A 19,904-nucleotide genomic window follows, 5' to 3' on the forward strand; every position below is an offset into this window, starting at 1 on the left:
CAGTGTAAGTCACTCTTTTCCTGATATGACACTATTTTTTTTTTTAATCTGTACTAGGAGGTGGTAGAACCTCTGAAAGCAAATTTCTCCTCAACCTTGACATTTAACCATTTAGCTATATTATACCCTTAATAGTAGGCAAAGATTTTTTAAAGCATGTATTTGGCTATAAATCACAAAGAATCCATAGTTAAAAGCTCTCTATTTTCATCATACTAATAGTAAAACAATTTCTAACTGATTTTGGCAAGATTAAAAAGAAAAAAGTCACAGCTTGTTTTATTTTTGCAAATTTAAAATGTTACTGCTCATAGTTAATTATGTCTTATTTTAGGTGTTGCCAAAGTTAATTTTCGACAAAGTTGAATTAAATATGTAACATTCTATATTCGTGTCTATTTCTGTGTAATATATTACCACCAATTTAACATTTCAAGACAACAGTAGTTTATTAAATTATATTCTGTGGGTACACAGTCCTGGTGGGTGGGCTGGTTCTATGCTCAGGGTTCCTAAGGCTGAGATCCAGGTGCTGGCTGGGCTTGGCCCTTAATCTTGGAGTTTTGGGAACTCATTGGCTTTTAATCTCATTCAGTTTCTTGGAAGAACTTAGCTCTCTTATAGTTATAGCACTGAGGTCACAGTTTCCTTACTGTCAGCCAGGTGTTGCCCTGTCCTCTAAGAGGACACCTCCATTCCTTCTCACATGGTCCCTCTCTCATCAGTAATGGCTGGATTCAGTCCTTCTCACACTTAGAGTCTGAATTCTCCTGCTACCACCTGGGGAACACACTCTGCTGTTAAGGGTTCCTGTATAATTCAGGAGACCCTTGTTTTAGAGCCAGCTATGCCATATAACAGTGTGATTGTAGAGTGCTTTCTCATTGTGTTTGAAGGTTAAGGTCAACATTTAGGGGGATTGTTCTAGAAATTGTGCCTTTGACATATTCCTGTCCCGGTTTCAGTCTCTCATGGTTGCACATTAGACGGCTCCTTAGGACATGACTATTCCCTGCCCCACTTTAACTGTTCATCCAGTTACCCCACAGTGGTCTACACAGTGATCATATTGTCCCATGATAGGCATCTAACCTGCCCATTGGAAGGGATGTGAGCAGAAGAGGGCTGAGCACCATTTCCTTCAAAAGAGTTGACCACAGGCCACTGCTTTCAAAGCCTGAATGTGGGTTGTTGGGAGAGCCCTACTCTTTGAGTGCTGAGTACCAAGGCAGGCAATTTGAGTTATTGCCTCTAACTTAAAACAAGCTTATCTCAGAAAATACACTGTTGTTATCATGGCATGAATCCCAAGAAAGGAAGTGGATTAAGGTTACCTTTATAAAACTCCTTCAAGTGCTAAGTTTAATTGGACAATGGCAGGATACCTACGTAAGCAGTCTTCCTGTGTGCGCTCTGTAGAGCACTGCAGAGTCTCCCGAGGCCCCGCCAGCTCCAGGACTTGAAATTGTCACATGGGCAGAGACCGTGCTTTCTCACTTACTCCCCAGGTCCTCTCACCTCTCTCTGACTCCATCCTGGCTGAGAAGACAGTAATTGTCCTGGATGACCACATCACCATCATGGAGCTGGGCGTGCAGCTGGTGGCTGGCTTGTCCCTCTCCCTGCAGCCTCACAGGGGGAACCGAAGGGTCATCGTCTCCACAGTGGCTGCCCAGGATGTCCTCCAGGCCCCACAGCAGGTGAGAGCCTGGAGGCCTGTGCCCTGGTCCATGGTCAGCTCCTCCCCAGGTCGTTTTGTCCTACACAGAGGGTCAGCAGGGTCTCATAGCCCCTTGCCGTTCTTGGAGCTGCTCCCTGCATCTCTCCCAGCACATTGGGTCTAGGAAAGCGTGTAGAGACAGAGGCTCATTTCCTCTGCCATTTGTTCTCCAGCAGGATAACCTGTGATAGGCACAGTCTGCTGTTGGACTGTGAGCTGAGGGCCATGTTTTTTTTACCTTGGCCAAAACAAATGGGTAATTTTTGATACTTCATCTGGCTAAGTTGCTGAGACTGGCCCTGGACTCATGATCCTCCTGCCTCAACCTCCTGGTTGGCTAGAATTACAGGTGTGCATCACTGTGCCTGGCTGTTGCAAATCATTTATAAAGATAACCGAGGCACTGGGCCGTTCAAGCAGTCCAACTTCATAATCCATCGTTTACCAAGAAATTTACCAGAGTGCGTTTTGCTTCATCAGCATTGGCTTCCTAATAAAGAAGGTTCAAAGTGATATTATCTTTAGCAGTAGCCTGATTAGTTGCATCTAAAATTGATTCAGATAAATTGCCTGATCTTTCAAAGTGTTTTTAGAAAGGTCAAAGTCAAATTCTTTGATATGGCATGCAGTAAATTAATTTACACTTTAGTACATTCATAAAAGCTTATTATTTATTTCTCATACTAGTGGAGCTCCTGCAGATTATTGATGCCAGTTCAAGGCATGACAAGAACTGGTAAAGATTATAAAACGGAAGATTTTTTTCTACATATACTTAAAAGCGTTTATATCGGAAATCTTGCTTATGTTGTAAATTTGAAGTGAGCTGATCATGCTTTGATTTCGTTTCCCTCAGGAAGCCATAGTCAGTTCTTAGATTTTGTTTAGTGATGGCTCCGTGACACCTTTAGACATTTATGTTTCCAAGGATTTTTCCATAACTGTCTCATCATTGGATGAAATGGTGGTGTCTGTCCAGCCAAATTTGCAGTCCCAGTGGCCAGTTGTGCTTGCAGAGGGCGAAGGACAAGGACCCCTGATAAAGTTGGAAATGATGATCAGCAAGCCTTGCCAGAAGACCAAGAGGAAGAGTGTTCTTGCTGTGGGTAAAGGAAGCTTCACAGTCAGGTTTGCACCAGGCATCCAGGAGGAGCACCGAGGAGGCAGCAATGACATTGAGGGCGTGAACTGGGAATACAAAGATCACCTGAGCAACTCCATAGAGCGGGAAGGGAGCCAGGAGCGAGCAGTCCAGGAGTGGCTCTAGCGTGGGGGCCCTGCTGGCCCAGAGGACAGGACCAACAGGAGCACAACCCTGCTGCTGCCTGGGGTTGGGAAGGACAAGAAGCTGCTCAAGAGTGGTAGTGCAGATGCCTTCACCAGCTTCCCCACCCAGGGGAAGTTTCCAGAATCCAGTAACCCTAGTGACCTTACAGTGGCCTCCAGGGGCTTGACGGACTTTGAGATCGGCATGTACGCCCTGCTCTGTGTCTTCTGCCTGGCCATCCTGGTCTTCCTGATCAACTGTGTGGCATTTGCTTGGAAGTACAGACACAAAAGGCTTGCGGTGAGCAAGCAGGGCAACATCCCCCACTCCCATGACTGGGTCTGGCTTGGGATAGAGGTGGAGCTTTTGGAGAACCCAGTGGACATCACGCTCCCCTCGGAGGAGTGCACGACCATGATAGACAGGGGGCTGCAGTTGAGGAGGGGAACTTCCTGCTGAACGGAGGTTGCCAGAAGCCCTTCCACAGTCAGCTGCTCAGACCTTCTGACTATGTCTATGAGAAAGAGATGAAAAACGAACCTGTAAACTCTTCTGGCCCAAAGAGGAAGAGGGTCAAGTTTACTTCCTACACCACCATCCTCCCCAAGGATGGGGGCCCGTACACCAACTCCATCCTGTTTGACAGTGATGACAACATCAAGTGGGTTGCCAGGACATGGGGCTGGGGGACACACAGGACTTCAGAGACTATATGGAAAGACTGCATGACCAGATGTAAACTACTTTCTTATGTTGTACTCAACCTTTACGCCTTCTGTTTTCTGAACGGTGGAGCAGTGAGTCTGATCAGCAATAGGGTGACTTCACAAAGCTGAGTTCGTGGAGGTCTGGAGGGAGTCCTTTCTAAGCATGTTTCAGAGGCCTGGAGAGTTATGTCAGCTGGGTTTTAAGCTGGGAAATGCCTCTAAAACAGCTACATGTAGGGACTGGAGGAATTCTAAGACAACAGTTTTGCCTACAGCCTGGTACCAGCTCAGTGCAGGTAGAGTAAACCCGACCCCACAGACATTGTTAGTCATCTCATGGCGAATGGCTGTGTGTAGTGAGGAGAGATTTGGATGGTGATTTTCCTGTTCCTAGACCTTTTAAAGCACAGTGGACAGGTACAGCCTGTGGCCTGGGTTTGGACACACATGAGAGGTGACTGAATGTAGCTTTCCTTATTTGTTAGGAGCGCTGCTCAGTATTTTTATATACATTTCCACCTGCACCTGTTCCTTTGACCTCTGGAATTTTTTTTGAAACATGAAGGGAAGAAATTTCAGTCTTTAAGATCTGTGTGATTTACAAATGAGTTTTATTCCCTGGGATTTGCCGCGTCACGTCATTTCCTGGGTCTCCATACAGGATGTCAGGTTTTTCAAGTTTTGAGCACTTCTTTCTTTAGTGACAGCATCTAAGAAGCTTATTCTCACTTTCCTTTTCCTACCTTTTGCTGTTGAACTTTCTTGTGTATGACTGGGACAGGGGTTTTGCTTAAAATGTTGATATCCAGTGAGGGAGGGTCATCTCTTTACATTTTTCTATGTGAAGTTTAAAACAACTTGGAGGAAAGTTGTGAACACACACATTTATTTTTGTCCTCTGTTTGCTAAGAATCCTGGGGAGCTCCTGGAGTACACTGCTCAGGGCAGAAAGCCCCTAGGGAGCAGTGATTATGCAGGTTCTTTGTAGTCAACACAATGTACCATCCAAACTGAATCTAAAGGTAGAATCCATCTACATCTGGGCTGAAGGGAAATTGCCCAGGAAATAGCTTCAATTAAACTTTCCATTTTACCAGAAAAAAAGAAAGTTAAATGATGTTTCAAGTTAGCAATACATATAAATTATCCATACAATAACTATTTTCACAGGTGTGCATTTGTGGGAAAAGCAATGGGTTCACCCTAGAATTCACAAAAATAAATGACTGTTCCAGAGCCCAAGAAGCAGCTATTATGAACAAACTATGGCTATTGAAAAATCAAAGTGCTAAGAGGAAAAAAGTGATTCTTGTATAATTTTTAAATAAAAATATTTAGAATCATCGAGTCATCATCTCAAAGCAAGAATTTCAGATTAGCAAAATGTGACACTTTTATTTATTAAGATGCTATAGGTGGAAAAGCAGACACTGGACTAATCTGTCTCATTATGAGTTAACTGAGCCATTTGCATCCCTAAGAAATGGAATTTGAAAGGCCCAAAGTAGGAGGCACATGCAGCAAGTCACCCTTACTCCCAGTGGCTGACAACTGAGCTATTCAAAAGAGAATTGTTTTCATTCAGTTGCTCTCTTATTTTAGATTCTCATAGATGGGAACTTGAAAACTCAGCTTCTTCTAGCCATGAAGCAGCAGCCAGAAATTTCTCCTATATCTCTTGCATGCCACAGACAGGGCTGAAATTGCAAGTGGTATAGCAGTGACCTCAGAGGCTGGTATTGGATTGGTTTTATAAGTATTTAAAATGGCGCTTAGGAGCTGAAGCCAGGGACTGCAGAGAGCTTCAACTTAACTGGAGAATGAAGCAGAATACCTAGGCCTTAACTGCAAAAGGAGTTTGCAGGACAGCTGGCGCCTTTTAGGAAGAGCTCCCTGGTTAGCCAGTGGCCTTTCCGAGGGCTTAATGGGAAGGTAGCACAGAACAACTGTGAGGACAGAAGAGAGTTCATACCTGATGGACGCACAGCCAAGCTATCCAGGAAGTCTGGCTCCTTCTAGGAGACATTTTCAGTTCCATCTTCTTTTGGAGCTTCAATATCAAAGAAATAATGGAGGTCCTTTCTGAAAGTGAGGAGTGTAAATTGAAGGGGAGGAGTTTACTCAGCAGGATGCCTCCCAACCACTGGCACATCAAGACTTTGGTGGGGGCATAGTTTGGGAGGAATTGCCATTGTCGTGGGGAGCATGACTAAGGAACATATAATTCAGAGCCTTTCCTGAGGTGGGAACATGGGGCAGGGGCAGAGAGCAAACAGGGAGTATTGGGTTGTGCCAGATCAGCCTAAATGGAGCTGGAAGCTGACCATGATCCTGAAGAAACTTCTGGTGGACAACACAGACTCACCCAACATGAATCAGTGCCCATATAGTCACCTGTGCTCCTTCACATTAGAGTTCAGTTAGTTCAACATGGAGAAAGTCAAATGGAAGGTCATGGGAAAGGGTCCCTTTTACCATATAATATCCACTCACAAAACATATGTACATGTGTGTGTGCTTGAAGCTGAAGAGTCAAACGTAGACCATTTAGTGGGACTCAAGAGTGACAGTTTTCAAATGTGGCATGAACATCTTTCATTGAAGTATTTTATGCTCCTATTTACTGCAGACTATAAACCATGTGTTAGATCACCTTGTTTTCCAGCTAGTCAGCCACAGCTATTAAGCACTACACCTCAAGATACCTAAACCCAAACGGGAACAACATAAACTATTAAGCCTTGAACTACAGTTTCCAGTCACCATGTTTCACCTGTCTTCATTCTCTGGGTTTTCATGGTTGAGATATTCAGATCCTAGGGCTCAAGGAATAACCTAGCCCCAGGTTGTCAAGGGCTGACAAGTCCCATTTTTCCCCATAGAGTGGCATGCTCAGACTCCTCCTGAGGGAGGAACCAGCAGGTGTTTGGAGAGGGCTGCAGGCTGTGGACATTGGTCGCAGGCAGGGAGCTTGAGATGTGAGCTGAGGACTGCGTGGCTTGGAGCAGTTGAAGATGTGCAGCCACTGTCTCCAGGTCCGGTGTTCCTCTTTCAAGTCCAGAATACAGGGACCAAGAAGCAGCTGCCAGACCAAAAAGCCTGCTTTTAAACATAGGTGTGCTGCATTTGAGAGAGCAAGAAGAGGAAGAAAAAGATCCAGCAAATCCCAGAATGCTCAGTGTACCAAGAGAAGGAACATCACCTTCCTAGCTGTTGCACACACTGGCCAGGGTAAATTCACAGCCTACAATAATCCTCCATATCTACACAGAATGTTTCGATTTATGTACATGAATGCAGTGAAAACATTGATTGGTGTTTCTGTCCCATCGCCATATCTGGAGATATGTACTTGCTGATTTTTAAGTTTTAAGAAGTCTACCTTTGTGTAAATTGATCAGCTTTTTAGAAAGTCATCTTTCTAATATTGGCAAATTGAGACCATAGTAAAAGTTTTGTCAGCAAAGATCCATTCAGTCCACTGAGGGTGGCTTCATCTGAATCCTTAATGCCACTGGCACCATTGGGCTTTCTACTGTAATCATCTTAAAAACTATCTTAATTCTCCATTCTGGTCTCTGTAAATGACACCTCAGATGGTTTATAAACTTAGTAACCTTCCTCTCAATTAAAATTACATATGTGTTCTGTGACATACATCACCTGTATGTAAAGGGACAGGTTGGATGGTGGAAAAGCTATACTGAAATGTGGATATCAGATATTTTTGTATGTAATATAGACATTACACTGAAACTCTGAGAGGTGTATCAGAATAAACACATTTTAAAATAAAAGCATGCAAAACTGTAGCATTTAAATGTACAGACCTCCAACTCAAAAATATCTCAACTGATGATGGGAAAAACATTAGGACCTGACATCGTGAAATGCATTGAGTTAGGAATTCTGGCCTGGAGAGGATGTGGCTCATATTGGCAATGTTGATGAAACTTGCTGGAATATTTTGATTTTACTCTTCATTACTTTTGGATCTTTCCTTTTTTTTCCTGGAAATATTTCAGAAATAAAGTGACTTCACTTTTCCAGCATAATGGTATATTCTAACCACAGGGTAATTCATCGTTTTTAACATGAAAATAAACATTTAAACATTCTTCACTTGTTTCATTATTTTACCTACATGTTCCTTTTCTAATTTCAACTTCTATATGATTGGCTATATTTATAGATACATATATTTTTCTTTTCAGCCAGAGATTGTAACATCCTTGATATTGTAATAAATGGACACCAAAATGAAATATTCCCTAAAAGTCAAAGATGACTTTGAGATTTAAAAATTTTCCCATTTGTTTTCCTAACAGGCTGGGGAAACTTTCCAGATGTCTTACAAAGAGGACTAATTTCTCATGTCTCTGTTGAGGGTCAGACCACCTTGAAATCAGGGCTAAAGTGCAAGGTGCAGTGGGTGTTTGGTAGTGTGATAACTGGCCACCCTCTGGCTTTCTCTGGTCAGTGACTTGGTTTTGTGGATGTATTTGGGCAGTAGCTTTGCATGGGCTTGAGCCTGGGTGCTGAGGATCCAGACAGAAGCTCTAGAGATGCAAATGAGACATAGGACAGCGGGGGCCTCTGCTTTGAAGATGAGGTAGCTGGTTCATTTGAGGGACTGGTGGTATGTTGGCCAAGTACCTAAGGCTGCAAGTGCATTTCTTGAAACTGCCAGTGTTATCTTTGGCACTTTGGCAAATACTACCCATTGTTCTCAGGGTGCATATGAGTGTCTCAGGCAGTAACTTGGCATGTCGTAAATGTTTCATGCCACACCTGGTCTCTCATCAGACCCTTCAGACCCCTGTAAATGCAGGTTTGGGCAATGTAGGCTATGAGGTAGCTGGCTTGTGAAATCTAGGCTGTGAGGTAGCAGGCTTTCTTGCTTATTTATAAAATGTTGGGGTCATTGGGCAGCAAATGAGCCAAAAAACTTTGCTAGGTGTACAAACCCACCCCCATCAGGATTACTTTTCAGCACTTGGGTAATTGTTACCTACTAACAGCTTTCAAAGCCTCTTTCTCCTTGAAACATGGGAAGACTGAGCCACAGAACCCAGATATCTTGTCCTAGATCTCAGTGTGTCTGTTCACAGTTTATATCTCAAAAAGAGAAGGAACAAAAAAGAAAGTTTGAAATGAGATATGTAATACAGGGATCACTTTGTATTTAATTTTTTGTGCATATGAGCACAAAATTCAAAAACTGTATTTCATTTTTTTAAAATATTAAAGTCCTTAATACTTGTTAGTTTCATTATGACTTTATACAATTTGGATAGATAATGGAGTGTTTTTGTTTTTTGCTTTTAGAAATTTCTAAAAGTATAAAAGTAGAGACATCTAATCTGGGTTACAGTGTTTACAGACTGTTCCATGGTTCAAACAAGTAGGATACCAACACTTTCCAGGTGGAAATTCAAGTTCATTCAGGGACATTATCTTCCCAGTTTAAGGAAGCAATAATGTTGTCAACTCAACGCTGAACAACCTTCGTGTTCTATGAAACGTCTTCAAAATTTTTTTGGCTTTAATTGCTCCTCTTGGTCAGTTGTTCAGATGAAACATTGTCATTGTATGTTAAAGATTGAATCTTGTTAAGATGCTGCAGAAACTGAGAAGACAATGGCTTTTTCATACATTTCCACCGCCCTCTGCAGTGATACACTTTAGAGTTGAATGCTGCTTTGGAATTTGGGGTCTGTGTGATGCTGAATTTTTTTACCTGTTTGAAAATATTATGGTCCCTTCTTCATATCTGTAGTACTTGATTCCAGGTCCCCCCGAAGTTACAAAAATCTGAGGATGCTCAAGTTCTTTATGTAAAAAAGGTCTAGTAGGATTTGCCTAGAACCTATACAACCCTCCTGTAGAGTTGAAATGATTTCTAGATTACTTATGATTCCTAACACAATGTCAATGCTATGTAAATAGTTGTTATACTGTACTGTTTAGGGAATAATTACCACAAATAAGTAGTCATGTTTAGTACAGATGTATTTTTTTCTGAATGGGTTGATCTGGGTTGAACCAGTGGATGTAGAAGCTGTGGATATGGAGGGCCATTGTACTTCTTCAGGATGGCGGAACTCACTTTTGACTTGGCACTTCTTTTTCACTTCCTTGTACCAAAAGAGCACATGGGGTTTTCTACTTTCCATTCTAAGGTTGGAGCTGAAAGACCTACTACTTTACTGTTACCTCTCCTGTAGGAATCTGACTCACTGAATGAAATAGCTTATGTTGTATTCACTTCTCTCCAAGATGCTTCCTTAGGGAATGTGTCTTTTCTCCTGATCACAATCACTTAGGGTCTCCATTTTTCCCATGTATATTCCTAAATGGTACAAGCATTTCCATTCCATGAACATCGTGGGCTGACAGGAAGCACACCACTCCTGCACTCAGCATCCATATTGCCAATCTCCATGGGACACATCTGGAAACGTGCAGTAGACCTTCCACCATCCCAGTTCTCCTGTGCAGTGAAGTGTTCCACAGCCACCAGTTCAGACACCAGAAGATGCCAGGACTGGCAGATGTCCCTCCTCTTAGCACAGATCCAGTGGCTTCCTTCCTTAGTTGTCCTTCTCTGGAGCCTTGCTTTGGACTTACAGCAAGGGCAACAATTCAGAATTCAGAGTGGATTCTGAGAACAAACCCATTGTCCAGGGCTCCATTACGATATATTCTAGGCCTTCTCCACACATCGTTGTTGGTTTAAGCAAACATCAAAACTGAAAGGCAGGATCTGAGAGTGGAGAACTAAGGAAAGAAATGCTTGAGCTCAGAGGAAAAGACGTGAGACCAAGTGAGAAGCAGCACACCCACACGCTGAGCACCACCCTGCAGGGCCACACTCGCAGGGGGCAGCCGCATGTCTTCTGTGGCCAATCATTTTTACAGTGCTGCTTCTCTGTGATAGACGTCTAGAGAGCATGATGTTACCTAGAGATTTAAACCTGTGTCCCCCTTGTCAGGCCCAGCCTCAGATGCCTGTTGTACAGGTGGACCCTTGGCTGTAGACCATAGTGAGTGGCCAGACACACTGGGCCCAGTCAACTGTAAATTCTGGGTGGTTTCCAGGCAGCAAATAAAAGAAATAATTTTTATCTGGCATTTGGAAGAAAAGGGTGTTATCCCTTATTTTTCACTTTTCTGAAATTGGATTCTTAATGCCAGATATTATGAACAGAGCATGCTGTTATCACCCTGTGCTTCTCTGACTCTTGGTTGTGTAATGTATTTATCCATTTCGATGCCCATGGCTTTCAGTACAACCTGTTGTGTATGTTCCACAGTGTACCTCACCATACCTGTAAAGGCACTTCCAATCATTTTAAAAAGAAGAAATAAAACATGTTGGATGATTTCTTGTTATAGTAAGACAATTAATTGGTAGGTTCCAGGAAAGGATCTCTTCAAAAAGACATTCCAAGGAAGATACTGAGAAATCCTCAAAATGTACATAGAGGTGGCCATAACTGCATTGTTATAGCTGTCATAGTAATGGACATCTATTGTTTGAGACCCTAAGAGTTAGAGAAAATAATGACTTATTTAAGTCTGAGAGAAAGATTCCAGGAGAAACAGGCTATCCTTGAGCTCCAGGGAAAGTCTCGGGAAGTTGTTGAGTCCAAGTCTTGCTCATCACTGACATTCCCAAGTGGCCTTGAGTGTCTATAGCTAAGACAGGCAAATTCAGTTCTTGGAGAAGGCCAAGAAAAGTCCCTATTTCCATAAAGCTTACAAAGTTGAATTTTAATGAGAGAAAAAACTTTATTCAAATGTGTCCTTGCCAGACAGGGGCTGTTAGTTCTATGTATAAAACTGGAGACACAGGAAAACTCACGCAGGCGCCAATTGTATTTAACTTGGGAATAACTAAAATACTTCTGTATATCCTGCCTCCAGGGCTCCACACATGTAGCCAGGGAAGGCACCCTGCTGTGTCACACTCCTGCCCTGTATTGACAGTTGGTTCCAATGTCTGTTGCCTGAGCTTGAGTCTGTAGAGAGGACCAACCGTGTGAGAATTCATTCAGCTTTAGAAATACCCTCCACGACAGGGTAAGGTTGATGTCAAGCAGCCGTGGCATGAGCATGAGCTCTGCCTATGTTCCCCGGCTCACTGTGATGCTCACAGGTTCTACAGCACTTGTCAACAGCAGTGTGATGAGCAGTACTCTACTGTTAGAGAGGAATTTACCGAACACCTGTGTCGTCGTGCCAAGGACAGTAACTTCCCGCACCGAGAAGGGCTGGCCAGCATGTTCTGGGCCCAACTTTCCTACGAAGAGGTGAAAAAACTTAAGAAGGCAATGTCTTCAAGAAGTTTGGTGCCACTTTGGAGCAAGGGTAATGTGCAGGTGAGTGTCCCTGGCGTCCTGAACTGCCCGTGAGCACTCTGCTTGGCATCGGAGGTCACACGGGTCCCTGCTGCTGACAATGTGGCATCTTTGTCAGGTCTGCTGCATTTAAATATGTAACTGGCCCAGGTGCAGAACACTCATGTGGCTTTATACAATTGATTTTTAAAGCAGTTAAAAATGGAGAAGAGATATGCATTTATACTATGTTTATAAGCACCTGATCACCTTTTCCAATGCCACCTGTCACCTGTCACCATCTGCTTTCATCCTGAAGGACTTTCTTTAGCATTTCTAATAAGGAAAATCTCCAGCAACAAATGCTCTCAGCGTTAGTTTCCTGGGCTGGCTTTATTTAGTTTTCCTTCTTGATATTTTTTCTAGATGTGGCATTTTGGGGTGATAGTTTTTCTCATTAATTTACACGCCATTCCACTCCCTCTTGGCCTCCACAGTTTCTGATGCAATAGAGTGTGACCTTGTTGTTGTTCCCTGGTATATGAGGAGTCATTCTTCTCTTGATACCTGTAACATTTTTATTATTATGTCAGAGTGTGGATCTCTTTGCATTTACACTATCTGAAGTATTTTGAGCTTATCAGGGGTATAGATGAATGTTTTCTATTAAATTTGGGAAGTTTTCAACTGTTGTTCTCTTAAAACTTTTCCCTTTCCTGCCTATACTCTCTTTGTATATTGGTGTATTTAATGGTTTCATACAAGCCTCAGAGGCTTTCTTTTTCTCTATTCTTTTTTCCTCTGTGTTCCTTGTATTTTTTGGATTACATAATCTCTATCAATATATCTTTTTCACTGAGACTGTCTTCTGCAAATTTCAACCTGTGGTTGGGCCTGTTTCATATATATATATCTCCATGTAGAATAAGTGATATGAATAGCAGCACAAGAAGGATTAAATGAAAGGACACTGCTAACAGTTCTGCATTATACATGAAGTGCTCTATATCTGTGCTATAAGGTGATAAATAGTGATCTAGGATAAGACTGAAAATGCAGCAAGGTATATTGAATAAGGTCATAGAAGAGAAAAATTGGAACGCCAAATAATACTTGATTAATATGAAGAGTTGTTTGACAGAAGGGGAAAAAAAGAAGAAGTGACAACTAGAAATCAAATGACTGAGGCCCACTCTATCAGCAAGTCAGGATTAATAGGAAGAGAGCCATCTGAAGTGCATAAGAGACATACTTTATTTTTAACATTTGTTATTTTTAGATATACATGGCAATCAAGTGTATTTTGACATATTATACATTTATGAATATAACTTATCCTAATTAGGATCTCTTTCTTGTGTGTTGTACATGATGTGGCGTTTCACTGGTCGTGTATTCATATATGAACATAGGAAAGTCATGTCTGATTCATTCTACTGTCTTTCCTAATCCCATTCCCCCTCCCTTCCCTTCATTCCCCTTTGTCTAATCCAATGAACTTCTACTTCCCCTGCCCTTACTGTGTTAGCATTTACATTTACATAGCAGAGAGAACATTTGGCCTTTGGCTTTTTTGGATTGGCTTATTTCACTTAGCATGATAATCTCTAGTTCCATTTATTTACCAGCAAATGTCATAATTTCTTCTTAATGGCCGAGTAATATTCCATTGTGTGTATATACCAATTTTATTTATCCATTCATCTGTTGAAAGGTACCTAGGATAGTTCCATAGCTCAACTATTGTGAATTGAACTGCTAAAGCATCCATGTGGCTGCATCACTGTAGTATGCTGATTTTAAATCCATTGGGTATATACTGAGGAATGAGATGACTGGGCACAATGGTGGTTCCATTCCAAGTTTTCTGAGAAATCTCCATACTGCTTTCCAAACTGGTTGCACTAATTTGCAGCCCCACCAGCTATGGATGAGAGTACCTTTTCCCCCACTTCCTCACCAACATTTATTGTTGCTCATATTCTTGATAATTGCCATTCTGCCTGGAGTAAGATAGAATGTCAGTGTAGTTTTAATTTGAATTTCTCTACTTGCTAGTGATGTTGAACATTTTTTCATATATTTGTTGACTTTTCATATTTCTTCTTTTGTAAAATGCCTGTTCAGTTCCTTTGCCCATTTATTGATTTGGTTATTTGGTTTTTGGTGTTAAGTTTTTGAGTTCTTTGTATATTTGGAGATTAATGTTCTAGCTGAGGATTAGGTGGCAAAGATTTTTTTTCCCATTCTTTAGACTCTCTTTTCACATTCTTGATTGTTTCCTTTGCTGTGAAGAAGCTTTTTAGTTTGATACCATCCCATTTATTGATTTTTGATTTTGCTTCTTGTGCTTTAGGAGTCTTGTTGAGGAAGTCAGTTCCCATGCTAACATGATGGAGAGTTGGGCCTGCGTTCTTTTCTAGTGGGTGCAGGGTCTCTGGGCCAATGCCTAGGTCCTTTATCCACTTTGAGTTGAGTTTTGTGCAGGGTGAGAGAGAGGGGTTTAATTTCATTTTGCTACATATGGATTTCCAGTTTTCCCAGCACAATTTTTTGAAGAATCTAGTCTATCTTTTCTCCAATGTATGTTTATGGCACCTTTGTCTAGCATGAGATAAATGTGTATATGTGGGTTTGAAGAAACATACTTTAAATGTGAAGAAACAAAAAATAAAAGTTTGAAAGAAGATATAATATTCAACACAAATAAGATTACCAGTGTGACTAGGCAAATATCAGATAAAATAGACTTTAAAAAAGAAGGGTCATTACCTCAAGTGGATACCATCATCATCACATTTTTCCCCTCCTCCCCTCCTCCTTGTCCTCCTCCTCCTCCTCCTCCTTCTTCACTATCACCACCACAACAACATGGTCAGCTTATTGATATGAAAATCCTAAGTGGACATGCACTAAAAATAGAACTTCAAATTAAATGAAGCAAAAATAGCAGAACTGAAGGGAAATTTGAGAAATCTATCTATTTATCTGCTTGGAGATTTCAATACTCTTATCTCAGAACTGATAAGAATACGAAAAAAAAATAAAAATATAGTTAAGTGGAACTATGCCAATCATTTAAATTTAAATATATAAGACTGTATTTAATAACTGAACACAGAAGCACCCATAGAACAAAATTCTCCAAGATAGAAAATACATTGGGACATGAAACCAGTCTCAGTATAACATCAGAGGGTTAAATTCCTCTGGCATCTGTTCTCTGATCCCAATAAAAGTAGAGTAGAAATCAACTGAATAAGACAGGTGCAATGGCACATGACTAATCCAGTTGCTTGGGAGGCTGAAGTAGGAGGATCACCAGTTCAAAGCCAGCCTCAGCAATTTAGTGAGGCCCTAAGCAACTTATTGAGACCCAGTCTCAAAAAGTAAAAAGGTCTGGGGATGTGGCTCAGTTGTTAAGTGACTCTGGGTTCAATCCCTGATTCAACAACAACAAAAACTGAATAAGAAAGCTATTTAGCAAATTTCCAAATATTAGAAATTAATCTGCACAATTCTATGGAACCCATGGATCAAAGAGGAGAATCAAAAGAATCTTTGGAAAACTTTTTGAACTGAATCAGTGAAAAATCAGAGTATATCAAACTTTGTAAGATGGCTAAATATTCATGACATATTTTCATTAATTATAAATGAAGAGCTTATTAAAGCTGATAATCTATATAGGAAGCAGTAAACTATAGCTCACAAGACAAACCTGCCAGATGCCTGTTTTTGCCAATAAAGTTTTATTGACACAGAACCATTGTCACACATTATATAATGTCCATGTCTGTTCTTGCACACAATGGCAGAGGTGAGTCATTGCCTTAGAGATTGTGTTGTCCACAAAATCTAAAATATTTATTATTGGGCCTTTTTTAGAAACAGGGTTTGATCTTGATCTAAGCCATCACCTAAGGAGTGTGTAGAATAAGAGCAAATTAATACTGAAGTGGGTGAAAATAAGGCATAGATAATGAGTGGGCACACATGGCCAAAGTTTATTTCCCCAAAAGAAGTCATAAAATTAACAAATCCCTAGTAAGACCAATGAAATAAAATGCACATTATGAATTGCATCACAAGAAGAAATTACTATAGCTCTATAAGCATTAATAAGAAAATGTTATGAGTAGCTTTATGCAATAAAATGTGCAATTCAGATAAAATGGACAGATTCTTTGAAAGATGCAACTTAGTGTCAAACTTGTCAAAACTGAGACAAGAAGGAATCAAGGTCTGCATGGACCAAATCAATTAAATAAAATATTGCTCACAAAGAAACTTAAGGGCTTGATGGCTTCACTCATGAATTCTGTCAAATATGTAAGGAAGAAATAGTCTTCTTAGGGTTGAGAGTGTTGCTAAATAGTAAAACGCTTGCCTAGCATGCAGGAGGACCTGGCATTCATTCCCAGCACTTAAAAAAAACAAAACAAAAACGGAAAACTATTATCCTTAAGGACATGCTGTAAAAATGCAGAAGAGGAGAAAACAGTCCGCTACAGTTAGGAAGCCAGTCTTAATGCTAATATCTGAACCAGACCATGTAATATAAGCAATGAGATACAAGACTAATGCATAATGAAGCAATTTCCATATTCTAGAAATAAAAAATTGGAAAAGAAATTTATTGAATATCATTTACTGTATCATTCAAAAACAAAAAAAAATACTCTAGAATAAATATAAGAAAGTAAATATCTGCCAGTCATTAGAACAGGACAGTGTCTTGAAATAGATCCACTCTTTTATGATTGTTTGATTTTGGAATACAGGAGTCCTGGAAATTCCATGGATGTTAAGGAAGCTTTTTTATGAAATGATGCTGGAAAAAGTTGATATGCATGTGGAGAAAAAAGAAATTTCACCCTTAAGTCCCACCATACATCATATCATAATGAATCACAGACTTAAATGTAAAATGAGATTTATAACCTTTTGAAGACAACATAGGAGAATGCATATTTTTTAATCATAAGGCAAGAAAAAGTTTCTTAAGACAAAGTCAATTAGCATAAAAAAATTTGTAAATTAGACTTCACAAAATTAAAAATCTATGATTTAAAACACCCTTAAGAAAATACATGGGCAATCCACAGAAGGGGAGAAACTATTCTTAATTCAATACTGTTATCTAGAATGAAAGAACTACTGCATTTCAATAAAAAGGCAAGCAGCACTTTGAAAAGTGACAGAAGAGTTGAATAGAAAGTTCCCAAATGAATAAAGAAAGAAAAAGTGTCCCACTGTCTTTGTCATCGGGGAATGGAAATTAAAGCCCTGGCAAAGTCCCGCCACACACCTCTATTGTGCATAACACTCAATGCTGGCGAGGGCCTGGGGGACCAGCACTGAGGCACTATGGGAGGCTGCACAGTACTGTCGCCATCTGGGAATGGTGCTGTCACTTCCTGGCTTAGTTAAACCGATACCATGTTACCTAGGACAACACTCGTTGGCTTTCAGTCAGGGGAGTAAAACCACGATGGAGACGTGAGCAACGTGTTCCCAGAAGCTTTATTCATAGTGGACAGAAAAGGAAGGAGCCACCCAGATGGCATTAGGAGAATGACAGACAGGAGCGGTCCTCAAGTGGTGAGAGGTGGGTTCTCTTCAGAAGGAAGCTGGCCCATGCAGCTTCTCGAACTGCAGGAGGGTGAATGTGGAAGAGTGGCCCTGGTAGTTTTCATGGCTTGACCGGCAGCTGTGGGCAAACCAGTCTCCAAGAATGGACAGTGAGCATGCCTGCCTCCACCAGGGCCTGTGCTGACCAGGAAAGGTGCCTTCATCTAGACCTGGGACTCACTGTGTAGGTGAAGGCTTTTTAAAAGCCCTCAGAGCTGTGCCCTTAAGATGTGTCCATCCACTGAAAATTGCACTCAGCATAAGTCATGTCACAAGGAAAACAATCCTCTTCAAAAACCAGATACCCTGGAAGGCCCACCCTGTTTCTCTTCCTGCACTTGGGGTGGAGTCCTGTACCTGGAGGATCGGCTCCCCAGGATGGGCTCCCGCTGCCTGCCCCCAAGGACACTAAGCAATCATCAGGAAGACTCTGAGGGGAGGTTCCTGTGACCTTGGGCCAGAGGTCTGCTGCTGGGCTACTGCAGGAAGAGTCTACGTGGAGAAGCAGAGGAGCCACAGGCAGTGACAAGACACACACGCCCCCCTGCAGACACCCCGACCTTCCTGCCCTGGACCATGGGTGCAGAATGTGGGTGACTGGCTTAGCTTCCATCCTCTGGGGTCCAAATTGCCAGTTCCAGTGGTCACCTCTGCCCTTAAGCATCCTTACCCATTTGTACCTCATGCTCTTCACATAGAAGAGGTTGGACAATAGGTGACACTTCCTTATTGAACCTGGCTCCCTCTCTCAGTCTGCTGACAGTGCTCCCCTGGTCCCCTTGGTCAGATTCCAAGCAGCAGAATCCACAGGGTTCCATGTGGACCCAGCAGGGGACTGGCAAGCAGAGGCAGATCCACTGGGCCCCTCAGTGCTGGCCACTACCCCATCACTTCCAGTTCCTGGAGAGGTGGGCAGGTGCTCCTGGTGGTGCCTGAAGCTCATGACCAGGCCAGTGTTGCTCTGCAGAGGGTGGCAGGGCCTGCTGTCATGGTCTCTACAGTAAACATTCATTTTAAGGTGGCAAAAATGGTAGCCCAGTGATTTTTGCATAGTTAAAAGATTTCATGAAATTCAAGACCAGCGTCACCTGCTTGCAGAGCTTGTAGAGACCAAGTCTCCCTCCACCGAAGTCACCACTCTCAGCCAGCCAGAGACTCTGTGTTTGATGGAAAGTAATACAAATCTGAAAAAAAGTCCATCTCTGAGAATAAAGCAGACCTTCTCCAAATAAGAGAATGCCGCACCTTTCATTTTAACTGTTGATGGCTCATTTGAGGATGGCTGTCATCCCAAGAAATAAAAGCCCCCAACCCTAAGGGGTAGAAGCCCAAAGGGACCTCAGAGCCCCGGAGGGTGTTAGGGGACACTGGCCTGCTTTCACAGGAGCCGAGGGGGAGAAGGAGAGGATCTGGGTGAATAGAAGATGGGTCTGCCCAGCTTCTACTAGGGACTCTGCTGAAGATGTCACCTGCCCTCCTCAGGGAAGGTCCCTAGAGGGTGACAACTGGGAGCTGGACAGAAAGTGAGTCCAGAAATGGAGACCACCTGGGCCACATGGAAAAGCTTCTTCATAGGAATGGATGTGACAGCCAGGCTGAATGCAAGCAGAACATTAAGAAATACAGGGGTTCCCTGTAGAAAATCCGATGAAGGAAGCACTCAGTGACCCAAACTCTCCCAGCTGGGCTTGCCTCTCTGTAGTCAGAAGATGCAGGGCAAGATGAGCACTGAAACCAGCTAAGGAAAAGGAGCAGGAAGTGCAGGGACAGCACTTGGTGAAGCTCCCCGGGAGAGTGCATGGGGAGATGCACCATTTGGGGATACAGATGAACCTTGCATGTACATGAAAACAAACATCAGTTCCTGAGAAACTGATGTGACTCCATTTTTGAGAAACCAGCCTCTACCTCAGAGCAAAGCCTGTCCAAGGAAGGGGGTGTGACCCTTGTCCTTGGAAAAACCCACAGAGCACTCCTAGGCACACACCCACCCTGCTGAGTTGTTTGTCTGCAAATAACAGGAGAGATCTGCTGCACCAGGTGTCCCTGACTCATTCAGGCTAGGTGAGGACCCATAGCAACCCCCAAGCAACCACCAATTAGCATGAGTCAGGGAAAATACCTGGGATGCCAGATGACCCCCCAGTAATTTATGGTGAGTGATAATGTGTTAGGAAACCATGTAGTTCAGCACGTACACCTCTCGTGGCCTAAATCAATCAGTTCAAACGAAT

The 19,904-nt window shown here is 42.2% G+C and overlaps 1 pseudogene; it reads left to right on the forward strand.

Annotated features, from left to right (window-relative positions):
• The window catches only part of LOC144254020 (transmembrane protein 132B-like), a 39,569-nt pseudogene extending 35,843 nt beyond the window's left edge, over nucleotides 1-3,726 (forward strand).
• Nucleotides 3,727-19,904: the final 16,178 nt, after the last annotated feature.

Source organism: Urocitellus parryii, chromosome 3 (assembly GCF_045843805.1).
Source record: "Urocitellus parryii isolate mUroPar1 chromosome 3, mUroPar1.hap1, whole genome shotgun sequence".
NCBI classification, from domain to species: domain Eukaryota; kingdom Metazoa; phylum Chordata; class Mammalia; order Rodentia; family Sciuridae; genus Urocitellus; species Urocitellus parryii.